The sequence below is a fragment of the Mya arenaria genome, chromosome 7, assembly GCF_026914265.1.
Source record: "Mya arenaria isolate MELC-2E11 chromosome 7, ASM2691426v1".
Taxonomy (NCBI): Eukaryota; Metazoa; Mollusca; class Bivalvia; order Myida; family Myidae; genus Mya; species Mya arenaria.
Window position 1 is genome coordinate 4,120,167 of NC_069128.1, and position 17,550 is coordinate 4,137,716.

General features: G+C 32.4%; 1 protein-coding gene across 6 annotated transcripts in view; it reads right to left on the reverse strand.

Annotated features, from left to right (window-relative positions):
• The window catches only part of LOC128240333 (innexin unc-9-like), a 361,166-nt gene that overhangs the window by 144,598 nt on the left and 199,018 nt on the right, over positions 1-17,550 (reverse strand). The window lies entirely within an intron of this gene.

Sequence of the window (17,550 nt, forward strand, 5' to 3'; positions counted from 1 at the left end):
CTGGAAGATGATAAAGTGAGTCACACGTTACGTGGTTCATAGTCTCATTGACACATGAAGATTTGTTCAACCAAACAAACATGACATAGACAATACTAGGAAAAACAGAGTTCAAAAGAGCGAATATATTTTCTTATCCTTCGTGAGTTGAATCTTGAACATCAAATATTGTTTTTGGTGTTGGCACAAAATACATGAAGAAAGTTACGAGCCGATGAAAGCTAAATCATAAGATGTAGCCGCATTCCGAGACGTTGCAAATATATGATATGTCTATAGAATTCCTATAATCAATTTAAGGTTTGACTGTTTTAGTAATGCGGTTTGTCTGAAAACATTTCGTCAGTCAACGGTTTGGAAAGTCAACACGCCTTCATACTAACCTTTGCACTGTCAAATGTTTTCATAAGGCTTTCAAATATTTAAGCATAATTTATTTACGCTGTGTACGTAGCTTTTATTGTGCTAAACATATTTTGTACTTATTTTAATCATAAGTTATTTATAAAAATTTGTTAAGGCTTAATTACACAAGCACTGCAACAGTTTATTTCATTACAAACATACCCGTATATATATTTTCTTTAATAATTTTTTAAAAGAGTAGGACAAGCGTATATATATATATATATATATATATAAATGAATTGTATTGAGAGCAAACAACACTGATGTTTTGGTTTATGTGTTTGCATTCTACTAGTTGATGTTTCTGGGGAAAAATACAACCAATGCAAAGTGCTGAACAACATATACTTGTTGTTTCACACAGCAGGCACAAGAGGTTTTGTCTGTAAATACAATTCTCCTTCTTGTTTTATTCGTTTGATTATCTACACTCTAGATGTATCATTTAATAAAAAAAATAGTTCTAGTCTTAAGTTGGCAATTACTTTCGAAAACATTGAATAATAAGCTTATCTGTATCGTTAATTACAAGATATGCCGTTTAAGGTTTGCATATAAAACGTACGTCTTTAGTGAGATATATTCAAATTTCACAACGTTAAAGCATTATTTGCTACCTTGATTTTTTTGCAGTTTGATTAGTTGCTATTGGATGAACCTTGAGATTAATTTGCTAAAATATATAATTCATAAATCTATGAACCTGTCAAAATATAAATACGCATTACCAACAGCACGGGCATCTCTTTACGGTGCACCTGTTTTGCATCTAAGCTTTTTATAAATTATAAAAAACAACATCAGATAACATGATATACACCATGTCAGTTTTGACTGATTATTTCAAGAGTGTCACATGTTAATGCAGTCAATCATCGTATGATTTATTTCTGAAATGAAATGCATGTTACCATTGGGATATAGATTGACATAAAAGGATGCACTTTTTTTCGAAATTTTTTAACTTGAAATAGTTTACTGTAAAAAAGCACCAGTGTATAGGAAAATAATTTGTCTTCTTTCTTAGAGGCGTTTTTTTTTGAAAATACAATTACGAATGTATAACTGTTACATATTTTAATTTAACACTTCCGGCAAAAGGAAGTTCGTTTACATGGATGTATATAACAAGATGACACACATACGAAAGTACACCTTCGACGCCAAAGGCACCACCACATATATGTACTAAAAGACAAAAGAAAGTGACGATAATCCCGCATTTTTACACAAAATATTTCACTTGGAACAAGTAAAGCAAATACGAAAGAACTCTTTGGACGCCAAAGGGTCCACTAAATGTATAATTAAAGAAAAAAGAATGCCCAGTGACGAGTATACCACATTACACAGAAGCTAACACATGGAACTAGTAAAGCGAGTACGAAAGGACTCCGTGGACGCCAATGGGACGAAATGTATACTAAAGGAAATAGTTCGCCCAGTGATGGCAATTATACATTAAACTAAAGCTATGGAACGAGTACCATTAAATTAACATTAAACATTAAATTCTAATCCTAATATTCATTACCGGAAACACATGCACCACAGACGTACATTCTTTGGCGAATCTACAATGATAATCAACTAAGAAGTGCATCTTTTGTCGGATCCACATGCAACTGATAATCTCTTTCGATTGCATTCAAATGTTCGATTTTAAGCATTAAAGATTATGGATATACTTTCTCAAATGCCTTGCATTTTCTTACTTTATAGATGGCAAATGATATAAGGTCTAGACCGTTTCAATTTTTCGCAAATAGTAACAACACGTCTAGATGATTATTTTCGACATAAAACAAGATTTAGCCTAGTTATATGGACTTTCTTACCTCTTCAACAGAAAACTATCTGTTTTGAAGTATTTGAAACATTAAAGATGGATAAACTTTCTAAAGTGTCTCAATGTCGCTTGCACAGCAGAAGATTAATGATTTGGTTTTAGTAAGCAAGATGTTTGAAATTGTGTGTGTAAACATTTTATCTGTTCAATTTGTTTGTAAACAGTCCAAACTTATCTTGATAGAACAAACGTTTTCAGCACAAAATATGCTTTTAGTGGTACATGATGCTGTTTTCTGTTTTCTGTGTACGAACATTTTCAAAATAAAATTCATGAAACAAAAACATCAAATAAAAGTAAATAGATAGATTGGCAGTATATTGGAATAAACCCGAGGTCTCCCAAAACAACTAGTTATCGGGTCGTTTAGCTATTACATGGAATATTGGGTCACCAATTCATAATATGTTGTGGTATTCAACTCTTGTCAAGAGACATGTGCATATTGGTGATAGTTCCCGAGAAAGATATCAAGACCACCTGTTTAGCCGTGTTTATCTGCATTATGAATTGGCAGCAATGTCAAGCTGTCATTAACATGCATCTTAGTACGATATTAATGAGAGTTCTTCATTTTTCGCTTTATTTTAACCGCATTTTAGCATCATGGTTTACCTACTATAATGAGTATGGGCATTTTGTTGCCGTTCAGCGCTAGCGGCAAAAATGACCCATCAGCTTTATAGTGTGGTAGTTTTAGGAGCTAAATCTCCGATTCATCATGGAAGCAAAATGCAATAGTGCTGCGTATACACACGTGTGATATTCATACAAATACAGCTGCATGCAGATATGATAATTGATAAAAAAAGATCATTAATTAAATACCGTACACTTTAAAAGCAATATCAGCTTCGATTGATGTCTTTAAGTCTTAAACGTAATCTCATAATATACTTTCAAATATTTGTAAAAATGCCTATAATTCTGGAACAAAGGAACAAATTGCTGATGCGTGTGTCCAACATTCAAGAATAATAAAAAAATATATAATTGTTTGAAGTAATAGTTACTATTCCTAAAACTTTACAAAATATGATAGAGAATTGAATAAACAAATATTTTCACAAAATATATATTTTCGAACAACAACAGAAAACGATAATGGAGTACAAACAAAACATAAACAATATCCAGCAAAGATAATACACACATGCTCATATGATGTGGTGATTCCTCGCGCGGTTAATACGAGATACCAGGTAGAACAGCTGTCAGATACATTTCATTCTCTGAAGAGTAGAAACTTTTAAAACAATGCATTTGTCTTTGGAAACATGAAATGCAACACAGGCGTGCATTCTTTGGCTGTTCTCCCATATACGCAGACATGTTAAAATAATGGGGATTTTCTCTTTCTAATGAAACTAATTAAGCAAAATCATACAAAGTGATAATATTATATTATGTTGATAATACTTGGTGCAAGAAGACGCAAACAGTGTACGTATGGTATGTTGCCTATTCCAGTAATTTAAATAGAAAATATCGTCTCTTGCTAAAATGACAAAAAACAACCAAAATAAAATTAGATATTGGAATATTGGAACTTTGTGTTTTAGTTCTCAAGATTTATGGTAAAGAGATGAACCTTATTCTTGTACAATTTAAATACTGATTCTTTGTCACAATGTTATTCATAAAGTTCGTTGACATATTGGTATAATTTCTTCAAAGGAATGGTTCAAAGAACGTTAATCAAAGAAGGAGAGAACTATCAATGATCCATATAACCACATGTACGAGCAAGCGAAGCCACGAGTGAAAATGTAGTTTTTTTATGATCACGGGTGAAATTAAATACGATCTTACACTAAAATAAACCAATTTTCTGTTTCTTTTATGCTTATTTTCGGAGTTTTATTTGTTTTTTATTTATTTCTGAATTACCCCCCTTTTTTTAAAAAGGGTGGGCTTTACGCCGCTACCCGTGGGGCGCCCCTCATGCATAATTATAGCTGTCAACTTTTCGACTTTCGGTTTGCTGAGAAATAGTTCTCGGCTAATCATTCTTATAGCTTAATATTCGGTCGTTTTTTATTGCAAAGCTTTATGAAGAGTAAACAATGAAGTATTATTAGTGCACATATGTTCCAAAAATAATGAAAACACTTTTTATTTTAAGATGGACATGAATCATAACCAAATTACTACGCCGCTATTTAAAGAATAGAAATTTGGAAGGTCAAATGTGTTAGCAAAACAAATGTGGATACTCATTGGATTTTAACCATTTTTCTTAGTTTAAGGCTGCATGTACGCGTGTTTTTATAGTAAGTTAATATTCAGTCATCTTACTGTCAGAGACCAGTCTGTTTCGCTTTAAAATGTTTGTTTTCCAGATATTAAAAGAGTAAATGCCACGCTAGTTTGTTGACACATTTTGAGGTGTGGGTGGGGTAAAAAATATCGGATCTATCTGTAAATTGTTGTGTGAATTCTCCAAGAAGCTCATTTTACGTACTACAATGGTTAACAGTTCAAAATACATTTGAACGATGATATATAATTTTATTTATGTTCGAACAGTTGTTTTTGTCTGTAATTTGTTTGGTATGAAAGCAAATGTTCGAACATTCAGCTTCAAAGATCAGTAAAACGGGATAACCAGAACAAACGGTAAGTTGTTAATTTCCAATTATATATTTATTTAAATTTATAAAACATTTCTTTTATATTTTTTTAAACATTTTTTTGACATAGTTTATTGAGGTCCAGTGTTCTGTTTTGATCAAGGCAAGTACATGTAACAACAAAGGAATTTAAAGTAGTTCTGAAAGTTGATATTTTCACTTCTTTATTTTGCAGTGAAAATATCAAATTGATATTTTCACTGTTGTTATTTCACTGGTAAAACCCCATATTTCATCGAAAAGCATGAAAAAAATAGAATATCATAATACTATTATCTGCAGGGGTCGATGCTGCAGCCGACATTCTACGTAGTTATTTTTTGCACTCGAACAAAATAAAAATAAAGACACATAAACAGGACTTCAATCATTTAACTAGTAAACATAGTGGTTTACAACTTCGTAATCGCTTTTACGGTATCGACTATTTCAAATATTCAAGTATTCAGTTATTTTCGTTTTTTACATCTTCCTTGTTTAACACAATCTTATAATATGTACACTGATTGTTTTTCTCCTTATCACACGGACCATTGAAAACATGAATACATCTAAATCAAGAATTAGGAAACAATTTAGAATACCAGCATTGGCAAGTCGCAATCTCTCATATGAAGTAAAGATATATCTCTCGTTAATACGAAAACCGAGGTAGTACAGGTGTTAGTTTTATTTCATACTCACAAAAGCCAAGCTCGGAAAACAATACATTTGTTCTCTGAGCATAATCACACGTTTTTCAATTATATTTTTATTTAAATTGAAAATTTGTCTCTATTGCTGAAAATAATATACATGCTTTTGAATCATTCAATGTGAATAACTTTCTGTAATAATTGTTGTTCTGTTTGTTTGACTTTGGCTGACAGATTAGTTGCGTTCAAAGTAAAAAGCCCGTCCCACTCTTTACAAATAGTTTCATATACGTTAACATAATGATTGTTGTTTGTTTTTATGAATACTATTCACGATTTCCTTCTATTTAAATCTTAGTTTTCAATGATGATAGAAAAATAACGACTGTAGGAGCATTGGTCAAGGACTATCCTGGATATGTTTCTACAATTTTTTATTATTTTTTTTCTACCCTGCAGTTAGTTGATGACGTTTTGATTACCCGCAGTCAGTTTGAAATTTATGGCTAATTCGCCAGAAAAATTGTCCATTCCAAATATTCATGTCTGTTTTGTACATTAACCGCGATCATTTATACCATTTTGTATTATCAACTAGCATTTATGCCTTTCAATGAGGGTAGCTGAAACGGGAACAGTTGTGTAATGAACAATATTTCTTAATGTTTCAGAATGTGTTTTGTTCCTGTATCAAAGAATAATGAAATAGTTGTATCATTATTGATAACTTGCTATCCGTAATAAATCTGTCTTGCCTACCATTTATATTCCACAATTTGTAAAATGCTTAAATATCCAATTTAATAAAATCATTTAGTTCGATACAAGAACATTCAATAATACGACGAAAGCTACAGGGACAACCCAGTAGTCAAATATCAAATATAAACCATGTAAAGAGGCATAAGATATTTAGTATGTCCAAATAGGTGTCTAGCATTTAGCAGCACTGTGCCTTGTGATGAGCCTCTAAACATTCTGTCTTTTAGGCACTGGTCAGAATTTAATATGTTTACTAGAAGGTGATATACCCAAGTGGCCGGATATCATACAAAAAGGCAACATATACAAACATTCATACATAACATACAAACTATACACATTATGTTCTGTTATGAGGTGTATTCATCTTTCCCGTGTATTCGTAAGATATGAATATTTTTCAAATGGAATTATTTACACCTTACGATCTTCTTTGACATTTCGTTGACGAAGGGAACATGATTGCACAGAAGATCCAAGAAGTCCTGTGAAAATTGTATTCAGCTGAATTATGTTACTAGACGAATATTTCTATGCAATACCCGAGAGTTTCATTATCATTACTCATGACAACGAATGAATCCAACGGGAATTTTCAATTAAAATAGAAATGAAAAAGCTAGCAAATGCTTAATAAAGGTACAAACAAAAGGTGTCAAAATGTCGGTGTTTATTTTACTTTCCCGCACTTATTACTTCTTCACGTATTGCTCAAATAGCTTTATGGCCCGATGCCAGACTTATATAATATGGTAACATTATATTGTTCAGCCTTTCTGACAAATGACGAAGTGAATGCTCGTCTAGTTTGAGATGATGTTTTAGATGTCTTTTGGCCATCAAGTGAAGACAAATTACCTGTCGGGTGCTTTATTTTTATTTCGTGAAATACTGAACCTAGTCAGTTTGCTAGGTCGGGTTCAAAGTAAAATGCAAAAATATTTAGATGATATTTAGAGATATGTTAATGCCAAACCCTTGTTAATTAGATATGTACTAACTTTATACATACAATCTTCTCGAATTTACTCGCAATTGAAGTGTACGAGAAACATAAGTAAACGAGGTAGGTGTCTCTATTAAGATCAATCATTGCTCTATACAAACAAAGGAATCTTGACAGCAATGGTAAATGCTAAATTGTCAATTCCCTTTAACAGAAACGGCTTAAGCGGTGTACTATGAAATATTCTGCACAGATATACAGAAACATATTATATGTACAATTAGTAAATCAAGACAATTTGAGAAAAGTTTCCTTTAACTTCGGACTGACGCATGAACAAAAGTGACGTTTATGCTAGACAGTGGTTTAATTGGTGTCAAACGAAAAACACAAGCTTTATGTCTCGTGCGTGCTGTTTTGAGGTCTTATGAAATTATGTTAAGGTGAATCTGATTCTTAATCGTGTTGACAAGCATGATAGTATTGCTAACTTTCCAATAGAAACTGTATCTCTACTCCCAAATTTAATCACCCAACTTATTCAAAAAGATTTAATTAAAAAGTGTATTTTCCAAGTAAATTACTCTGTTGATCGATCTTAAAAACTCAATAAATAAATCCGATTTTGCCGGATTTACCTCCTATAGCTAGATCTTTATAAGTCATCAGGAAACCCATTTATTATGGTTATCTTATATCAGATGGTCTTTAGATGTTAATCTTGTGTGAAATAAAGTGGGAATTATTTGGTTTTGTCATTAGCCACGTTTTCGCAGACGTTTTTATGAGTATGACGTCAGCTAAGGGAGATAATAAATTGGATGATTTTGAGCAATTGATGATTCGGATATTTAAAACTAGTAACGAAGAGCGTTTGTTCATATATGTATTATGCTTTTACAGTGGTTAAACGGGTGAAGGAGTTAAAAAAAGTAAAAGCTTATATTTTAAAGTATGTTGAATTTGAACATGCCAATCGTACTGCATGTCTTTTTTACGTAGACGTATGTTCATGGTTACAGCCAATTAAGGTTTTCACTGTCTTTATAATAATTGTTTGTTTATATAACGCATACTTATGCATGCTGGTGTTAACCATTCAATCTAAACAAAGATATTTAAATGGAAATAAGTGACCGGGGTCGCAATCCTTGATAAACATACCTAGTTTTTATATAGTACATATGCACTGTTTGTTGGTGGGGTTTTGTTCCATGTCTCTTGTTTGTGATTTTTTGTTTTTGTATTCTATGTCTTTAGCGTTTACCCTGTGCCATTTATCAGGGTTTCTGTTTAAACTTTTGAGCTTGTTTCTGTAGTTTTTCACATTAAGGTTATAAGATATATTTTAGAATAATGGTATATTTTGTCCGCACGCATGTAGTATGTCAAATTGTGTTCTTCATGAGGTTTATTTTGAATTTGAGTTTATATTATAGGGCTAATACACTTTTTTGAGGTAGTAACCATCTGCAAAGACCCGCAAAATGGCGTAGCTCGAGGGTTGTAAACTATTTTAAGGGCCTTTGCAGATGGTAACGACCAAAAAAAGGTGTATTATCGCTATTCTTGCATAAAATACACACCATGAGAAACGTTTGTGTTTTAAAAGGCTGTTAAATATCACGAAAATGCAAAGCAGTTAGTTCAAAAGAACCTCCATAATAGATGCTTGTGTAACGTCATGAGTGATGTCACTGAAAATGTTTTACATTAAGCTCGATTCGGGCCGCAGTGTTCATAGCTCGGCAGATGAATTTTGTTTGGACGCCATTTTTTGCAGTGTTCATTTGTTTGGAAAGTGTTGTTTTTTTTGGGAAATTGACTGGATTACTTGGATTATTTACAAACAATACCTATTGGGTAATTGATTTATTACCGATATAGTCCTAGTATATACCGAAATTTGTAAACATGTTTTGATAAAATGTACAGCATCTTCAGCATCAGAGAAAAAATATCTGAAATTTCTTTGTTTATTGAAAACAACGTAATGGAATCATGTCCATATAAGTCATACGTATGTTCTGAATAAATTCGACAGAAATAACTACAATTCGAAGGAGTTGAACGTTTTAGACTTAATTTAGTGCTTTTAAGGGAAACAAATAGCCAAAACAACTGCAGAAAGCACTATCTATAGTAAACACACATCAGCTTGCCAGGAAAAGACAACTCAGAAGAAATATGTAAGTTAGATGCGGTTTATTTAATTTGTTGATATTTGTATATAGCTATATAGTATGTATGCTGAAATTTGTTTTTGTGCATCGTTGACCCACTTTCGGTCAGAAACCATGTCGCTCAGCTGACACTGTTATGATGCGAGCCCCGAAAGCGCTTATGTAAAACAAAGAGCCGGTCATTAACGGCACGAGAATTTACTGAATAATGCACGTTTTCTACCGATAACGGGGTTTTGCGTTTTAACACATCACGATTACGGACCGTAAACACACATTTTATGCAATAATATATGTTTATTCATAGATGTTAACATTACTGCTTTAAATACTTAAACAGGATTTGTACTGTAAGTCAGTAACATTCTTTGAAGCTCTATTGGAACTTGAATATAAATCCTTCCTGTTCAAATAGCAAATATCAGGCTACTATGACATCACTTTATAAAAAGCCGTAAATAAATTCTGAAAATTAGACTAGGATTGCATTTAAAAAGTAAAAATATGAAAAAAACACTTACGTAAACTGAAGCTCTCAAACAAAATCCATGACACAAATACTTCGATTGACATTATAGTATGTATTATCAAACACACATGGACTCAAAAGGAACCCACTTCTGTTTTATGATCTTGCCGTTTTGTTGGAATATGAATAACAGAAATCCCTCCACACCTTTAATTTTCATGTACCTACAAGGCATTAAATTGTTAATCAAAATAAGGTGTGATGTTTGCTCTTGCCATAAATCTAAGAACTCAAATCAACTTTTAGGACCGAAATAAATCCAACTTGTTAAAACACAAAAGCGTGTAATTCTTTTTTATTAGCGCATAATCAGCTTGCTATATCGTGGACAATAAATAAAAAGATATAGAAATTCTCGTCTGCCACAAGAGTCATGATAGGTGCTTTTTATTCATATGATTAAGCATGTATGCAGGGTGGAGATTTACCTGGAAGTAGTAAAAATGGCCATGGATTATTTCTTTGTTGTCGCATAGATGTGCAGAATTGTGTTTCCGGAGAGAGCTTATATTTATTATAGCTGATAATAAATTTCATGTTGCTTTATGCATGTTCAGTTCATGTGAGCAAAACAAAGTAGCAATCCGCGCTGAGAAACACAGAATGCTCGGTATTTGCTAACAGAGGATAATTGGAAACGTTGCACAACCTGTATAATTGTTAACATGTACATTGCAGCATAAGCATAGGAAAAATAGTCAGTGGTTTTGCTGACAAATGGTTTACTACAATTTTCCCAATTTACCGCTACTTAACATTTCATTATCAAAATGTCACTCTCAAACATTCGAAACACTTTATACAGCCATTACACATATCTACATTTAATAAGCCGCTTGAGATGTATGCAAAATTTGATTTCATCATTTGTTCATGTATTGTTAGAAGCATTGTATGGACTACATGCAAGGCAAGAATCAAATTAAACGTTATTGTGGAATAAGGCAAGCTATGTAAAAGGAAATGAGATCGACAGGGACTCTTAGCATTTTGGAGGTAAACTAAAAAAAATAAAATGTCACAGGGCTAAGTGACAAAATCAAAACCATCCAGTACTGTAGTGGTCGATGTGTTCTCAAGATTGCTGCTGTGATGCTCAGAGTATGAGGATTAATCAAATACAAGTACGTATATGTAATGGCTCATCTATTACAAAATAAACGCATTAGCTAGTAGAGAGTAGTAGCGACCGCTCAAGGATTTTCGTTTTATTTGTAAAAAAACGTAAACGCTTACCAGAAGTCGGATCGAAATATCATTACGTATGATATCACGGCTCTATATGTGGGTTGGACCCAATCGTATACACCAAAATTTGTAAACAAAAGACGTTGCTTTGCTTGACCTGTTTGAAGCAATGAAATATACAAAGCAACAGTGCTAAAGCGGTTAACGTGGGTTTAATACACTCATCACTAATATGCCAACACTGAACTTAACAAATGTTGACTGAACATTCTTTATTATCTCTTTATTGAATGTTTACTACTTTTTGTTATGTGTTATCGTTGTAATTAATGCTTTTTGCATTTCTTATATAATATTAAATATTATTTCGTGCATTGAACATTTCAAAATTAGAGAGATAAATAAAAGCTAGTATGGATGCCAACGGTGTGACGTCACTCTCTATTTATAAAAATAGGTATTGATATCATCAACACACATAACCACCAGCATCATATTAACATCATATTATATTTCTCTGTTTTATGTAATGAGCAGTCTGTCAAATATTGGTAAATAATCATAAATAGAATCAATTCACCAATTGACATGTTCTATTTAAAGTTATGTGTCAATGAAAATTGCTTATGTTGGGAAAAGAGGAAAACTATATTAATCATCCTGTTTGGATGTATTATAAGACAGCACATTGGTGAAATTACAAATCATCTTCACGTCTAAAATATAGATTGCTTTACCATTTTTACGAGACTGCAATGATATGCCTTAATTGTATATCCTACATTTAAGTGAAAAGTGTAATTAACAGACGACATTTACAGAACTTAAATGATACACGTATAAGGCATTAATGTCTAGTACGAAAAAAGAAATTGGCATTTATAACCATGAGTTTAAACTCTTCAGGAGTGTAAAAACGAACTGAAGTGCTACAAGCTACAGCCATGCTTTAAAAAGCTTTTTAGATGTTTCATTTCTTTTCATTTTTCTATAAAAAAGGGTATAGGCAAGGTCCCGAATGCCTACATCAAGCCCGTTAAACTATGACCGACTGAGTTTCGACTGCACTTAGAGTTCCCTTAGGTTTAAATATAGCGTAACAGAAAATCTTGGCATCCCCAATCCAGTTTTGAAATATTAACATTGTCGTTGTTCTTAGAGATTCACATCAATCACTTGTTTCTCACTGTCATAATATGGACAAAGATTGACAACGGTTGAGCATACCAATGTGTTTACTTACAGATCGTGAATACATCCATAACGGCATTTGCGCGAATCATGGTGAGTCTTTGTTGATCCTGGTGAATCCGGATATACCGATGCTAGGGGTATGGTGAATATCATTGCTATCAAACAGCAGCCTTAATCTACTTGCATTATTTAGATTTAGTTTGACCTTCGAAGAAACGCTCTTGCGTTCTATAGAACATTTGGATGATGACATGTGCTGATTTAGACTAATCACTTACCTTGGGATGGCGTTAATACCAATGATATGTCATATCAGCTGAACAAAGTTCGCGCTTTCAAATCAGAGTTAACTTTCTAGACGGTCCTTACCACACCAGTATCAAACAATGTGATTAGCAGTTTATCATGTCAATTTGGTGGGGAAATAAATGTGTTGTCATGCAAATTAAGATTAATACATATTTTTATCAGTATGATATATGATTCGACAAGATCCTGCGGTCTTACCATTATATTAGATCCAATAGTGTATGGTATTAATCAGTTTAATTCTAACTTGTTCTATCAGCTGTTGGAAGACACTCAAAATCTGAAAAACCAGAACCACCCCAGTGAGCAATGAAATGTATTCCAACAATATATAACCAAAAGTCGTGAACGATATAATTAACTAAAAAATCAGAAAACACCATTGAGTTATCACCAAACTTAAACCGAAATACAAGAAACATATTACAAACAAGTTAGGATTTCAGTGAAAAAAATGATAAAATTTCAGTGTTATTATTGCAAAAATTGAGTTGTTTCCTTATCCAATATTTACGCCGTTTTAACAGGGTTTTTTAGAAAAAGTTCGTCATTATTTCAAGAAAACCATAATGATATTTTAGTGATTTTTTTTAAATATTTAGACGAATTCTTGTAATCTGTTTTTTGTTGATTTTTTTTAACAAAAATCACATTGAAAAGTAGGTGAAACTTCATAAGATATTTCTTTCCTGTCATTATGTGAAAGACACACAGTGTCAGATTTTGAAGAGCCGTGCAGTTTGTTAAAACGTAACTACATCGGTTTATTTTAAGTTTAACTGGATTATGAATCAATTTGTTTATTAAAGTGGTGTGCCAGGTAGTCCTTATTTCAATTCATAATCGAAGCCAAATAAAATACTGAGATAAACTATGACATTAATGCTGTAAAGGGCAAATGCAAGAGCATGAACTCGGAACAGGACACTGTTTAATCATACAAATCACAGACATAGATACAAATAAAAGAAAAAACTAATATTAGTTTATGTCTGAAAATTTAAATAGATATATTAATAATAGACCTCTAGTTTAGAAAAGTCATCAGTTTTGCATTTGAGGGCTTAATCGAGCGCAACTCCTCTACGTGTTTCGCGCTACGTCGACTGTGATTGATGCGTTATGCAGAATGATAAATGTGTGTGCAAATTCAGTGTCAATTTATAATGCTTATTGCAAAGAAGCTTTTATTGAATTAAAACATATGCACCCACTAGTCGTTCGTCTGTTGGTGGGTGGCAAACACATTGGAGACAGAACAGAGCAGAACAGACAGTTTATTATAAGGATGTTGGCAAATGCTGTATTTTATGTTACCCAACATAATTAAGCTAATGGCCAATTTGCATAGATAAGCTGGTGTTTGAATAGGCCCAGTGGCTCCCATGCTAGTCGCGCACAGCCAGCTACGTCGCCGCTACCGATACACGCTAGTGTGCCACTGAGCGTTCGGTGCAGGAAGTTTCTATATTTAAAATAACAGAATAATCGCAGGTTGATGAAAATTGCTGCATATTTGTTTTTATTTTCCTGTCCTTTGTGTCCCAACGAAAATCTCGAAAATTCAAAATGGACTCTGGCTTTCAACAAACTATTCGACGAAATAATGAATATCTGAAAACGATGTTCATGAGCAAATATATGGTGCTAATACTTGCAACGTAGACGTTTCAAAGAAAAACAACTTGCAATCCTTCTGAAAACAATTTACGCATATTTCATGAGGCATACCAACTGTTGCGCTGACATAAGCCCCAGTACAACTGCTCAGAAAGCGTTATTAATCCCTCAAAATTGCTGCATGAAGACAATTATGATCCAAATAACCCTAAATCATAGGAAGTAGCCGCATTCCGTAACTGTGTATTTATTATTATAGCATTATGCAATGGTTGGATATAGTTTCAGGTTTCAAGGAGTTAGTATTGTGGTTTTAGTTGTTTGAAAACATTTGGTCCGTCAATACTTCTGAATTCAACATCAGTTTATGTTTATCTGTGCAATGCCCAGATGTTTTGAAACAAACATGAATCTAAATTCTACAATATTTACGTAATTATTACACTGGATTTGGATATCGTTAAGTATCGTCGTATAACATTGTACTTTGTGGTAGCTTTCACTTTGCTAAAAAAATATTTTTTGATAATTATGTAAAAAAGTTTTTAACACCATATATTATGGCTAGTTGATGCAAGCGGTATAACAGTGTACTTTTACAATCATAAGCGTATACACGAAGTTTGAAAGAAACGGCAAACAATGGGGATAATATACGTGCATTTTAGGGGGCGCGAACAACACTTACGTCTTTGTTTGTGTGTATGCGTCCTACTAGATAATGTTTCAGGAAAACATGTAATTACACTGCTTTACAACATAATTATATTGCTTTACATAAAAACAACACAAAGTGTCTCGTCTGTTAAAACAATACTACCTAGTGTGTGATAGGTTTGATTTTCACGCTCTCAAGATTGATTATTTGTTATAAAGAAACCAGTAATAGTTTCTTTTACGCAATATATTTCAAAACAATGAAAAATGATGTGTTGAAACTACGTAAAAAACAAGGAATGCTGTTTTCAAATACAGATTCACAGATATAAAAATACGAATACAAAGGGAAGATAATTATTATGAAACTTAACATTTGTTGCTAGTGGATTTATTTGTATATTTATGTTCAAATGCATTATGCAAAACTTTACGAACCTGTCAAAATATAAACAAACCTAAATAATATTACGGGTATTTAAGTAAAATGCATCTGTTATGCATCCAAGCTCTTTACAAATTAAACAAACAGATAACATGATATAAAAGATATTATTTTGAACTTATGTTCTTGCAAGAGAAGTTTGTTTATAAAGTCAATCATCGTGTAATTTATTCTTGAAATGGAATGCATGTTACAAGTTCGATATAGAATAACCTTTCAGCCCGCATGTTATTTTGAAATTTCAAACTTAAAATACTTGGACCAATTGAGTAGCACAAATCTCAAACTTTTTGAACCAGACATCAGTAAATAAACTTTATTTGTCTCCTTCAATACTTATTTCCCCTTATCTCATACGTTCAAATGCTATAACACATGTTGAGAACGTATTTAGGATCGTATGTAAACCTAAGTTCTGGTTTTACGAATGTATATCTATTAAATAATTTAATTAACATTTCCGGTGAAAAGAACTCTGTCACATGGATGTAGAACATGATGACACAAAAACGAAAGAACAACTTGGCCGTCAAGCGCACCATCAATTGAATACATAATACCCATAATTTCGCGACGATTTCAATGCCAATTCCGTTTGCTGAAGCTCTTTTCTTATTTAGCAAAACATTCATCACAATTAAGACTAAAACATCAAAAACGATTTGTTTGTCACGTTATTATTGACAAGACAATTTTATCAGAAGTTGGATATCAAAGCGTTTTACAAATAAGCGACAACCCTTTGGTGGACAGATAATGGCATGTAAACGGTTTTGGAACCGTTATCTTCATTCTTATAAACAATTGCCATAAAGTCATATTAAAACCATAAAACTGAAAATCTAAACTGAAAATTTACTGTACTTTTCAACATCTTTTGGGATACAATTTCAAAAAAAACTAATTCTATTAATTGCTTACTTATGATGAGATATGGTACATAAATAATAGTTTACAATAAGTTATTTTTCACTAACTTAAATCGTCCTCTGATACCATGTTTTTGAGAAAAAATGAAAATATTTTTGAATGGCTAATTTGCAAAAGGAAGGTCTGCTAATTTCTAATACGAAATGTCATAACATTCCATTAGTAATGAATATAACAGACGACAACCTTAATCTGGATAGACTATTAGCTTGTCGTATAGACCACAAACTAATTGCAGGATAGCAAAACATGAAAGAGGTTGGAAAAACTGAGAAATATATTCATGAAATATTATACCAATACGAGACCTACGTTCGTTACATTTTGATCAGCATAAGCACTTTATGAGCAATGGTTATTAATGGTTTAATCAAAAAGCCTTGTTATATCCCGAAAGAAAGAAAATGGACTCCATGGGCAAGTCCGATCATTTGTTAATGAAAATTACAGTGATATGCCTGCGATGACAGTTTGCCATGGATGGGAACGGCGTTTTTATTATATAATTTCAACTGATGTGTAAACAATAGTGAAATATTTTGGAAAAAACATAAAAATCACATTGAATGCTTCAAACAATACTCATATGAAACTGAATTGAATTGTAAATTGATTTTTTCTTTTCCACATTGATCTGCCCTAGCTAAGTTTAGATGCGGGGTTGCACCCCTGAATATTGAAACAGGTTGTTATCAGAATATTCCAGAAATGGAAAGGGTGTGTCCCTTTTGTAGTAATGTTGTTCTTCTACATTGTCCAACATACAATGAGCATAGAAAGTTACTCATTAATAAATTTCAAATGTTAGTTTTCAACTATGATGATGATAAGTTCATACTTCTATTCACCCATCCAGATTTAACTTGAACATTAGCCAAAACCTGTCATTAGATTTTAACCGTTAGAAACAATATATTGTATAGTATAAATATTTAAGCTAGTCATTTCTGTATAAGTATACAGTTATCATGATATTTTGAACATATTCATGATGCCTGAGTACTTATTAATGCCTAAGTACTTATTCAGCACTTTATTAGTATTTCAATAATATCAGATATTTTCAAAATTAAACATGTCTTTGTATTTTATAATTTCCAACCTTTTTATAAAATGGAAGGATGAATCTCTAATCTGTTCGCTCCTAAGCTAGTTATACATGGTTTATCAAAATATTTTTTACCAGAGCTTATTTAAATCACTGAAGATACAGCTGTTACATTTTACTTTCCTCTCTCTTTTAAGACTTCATTTAGACACCT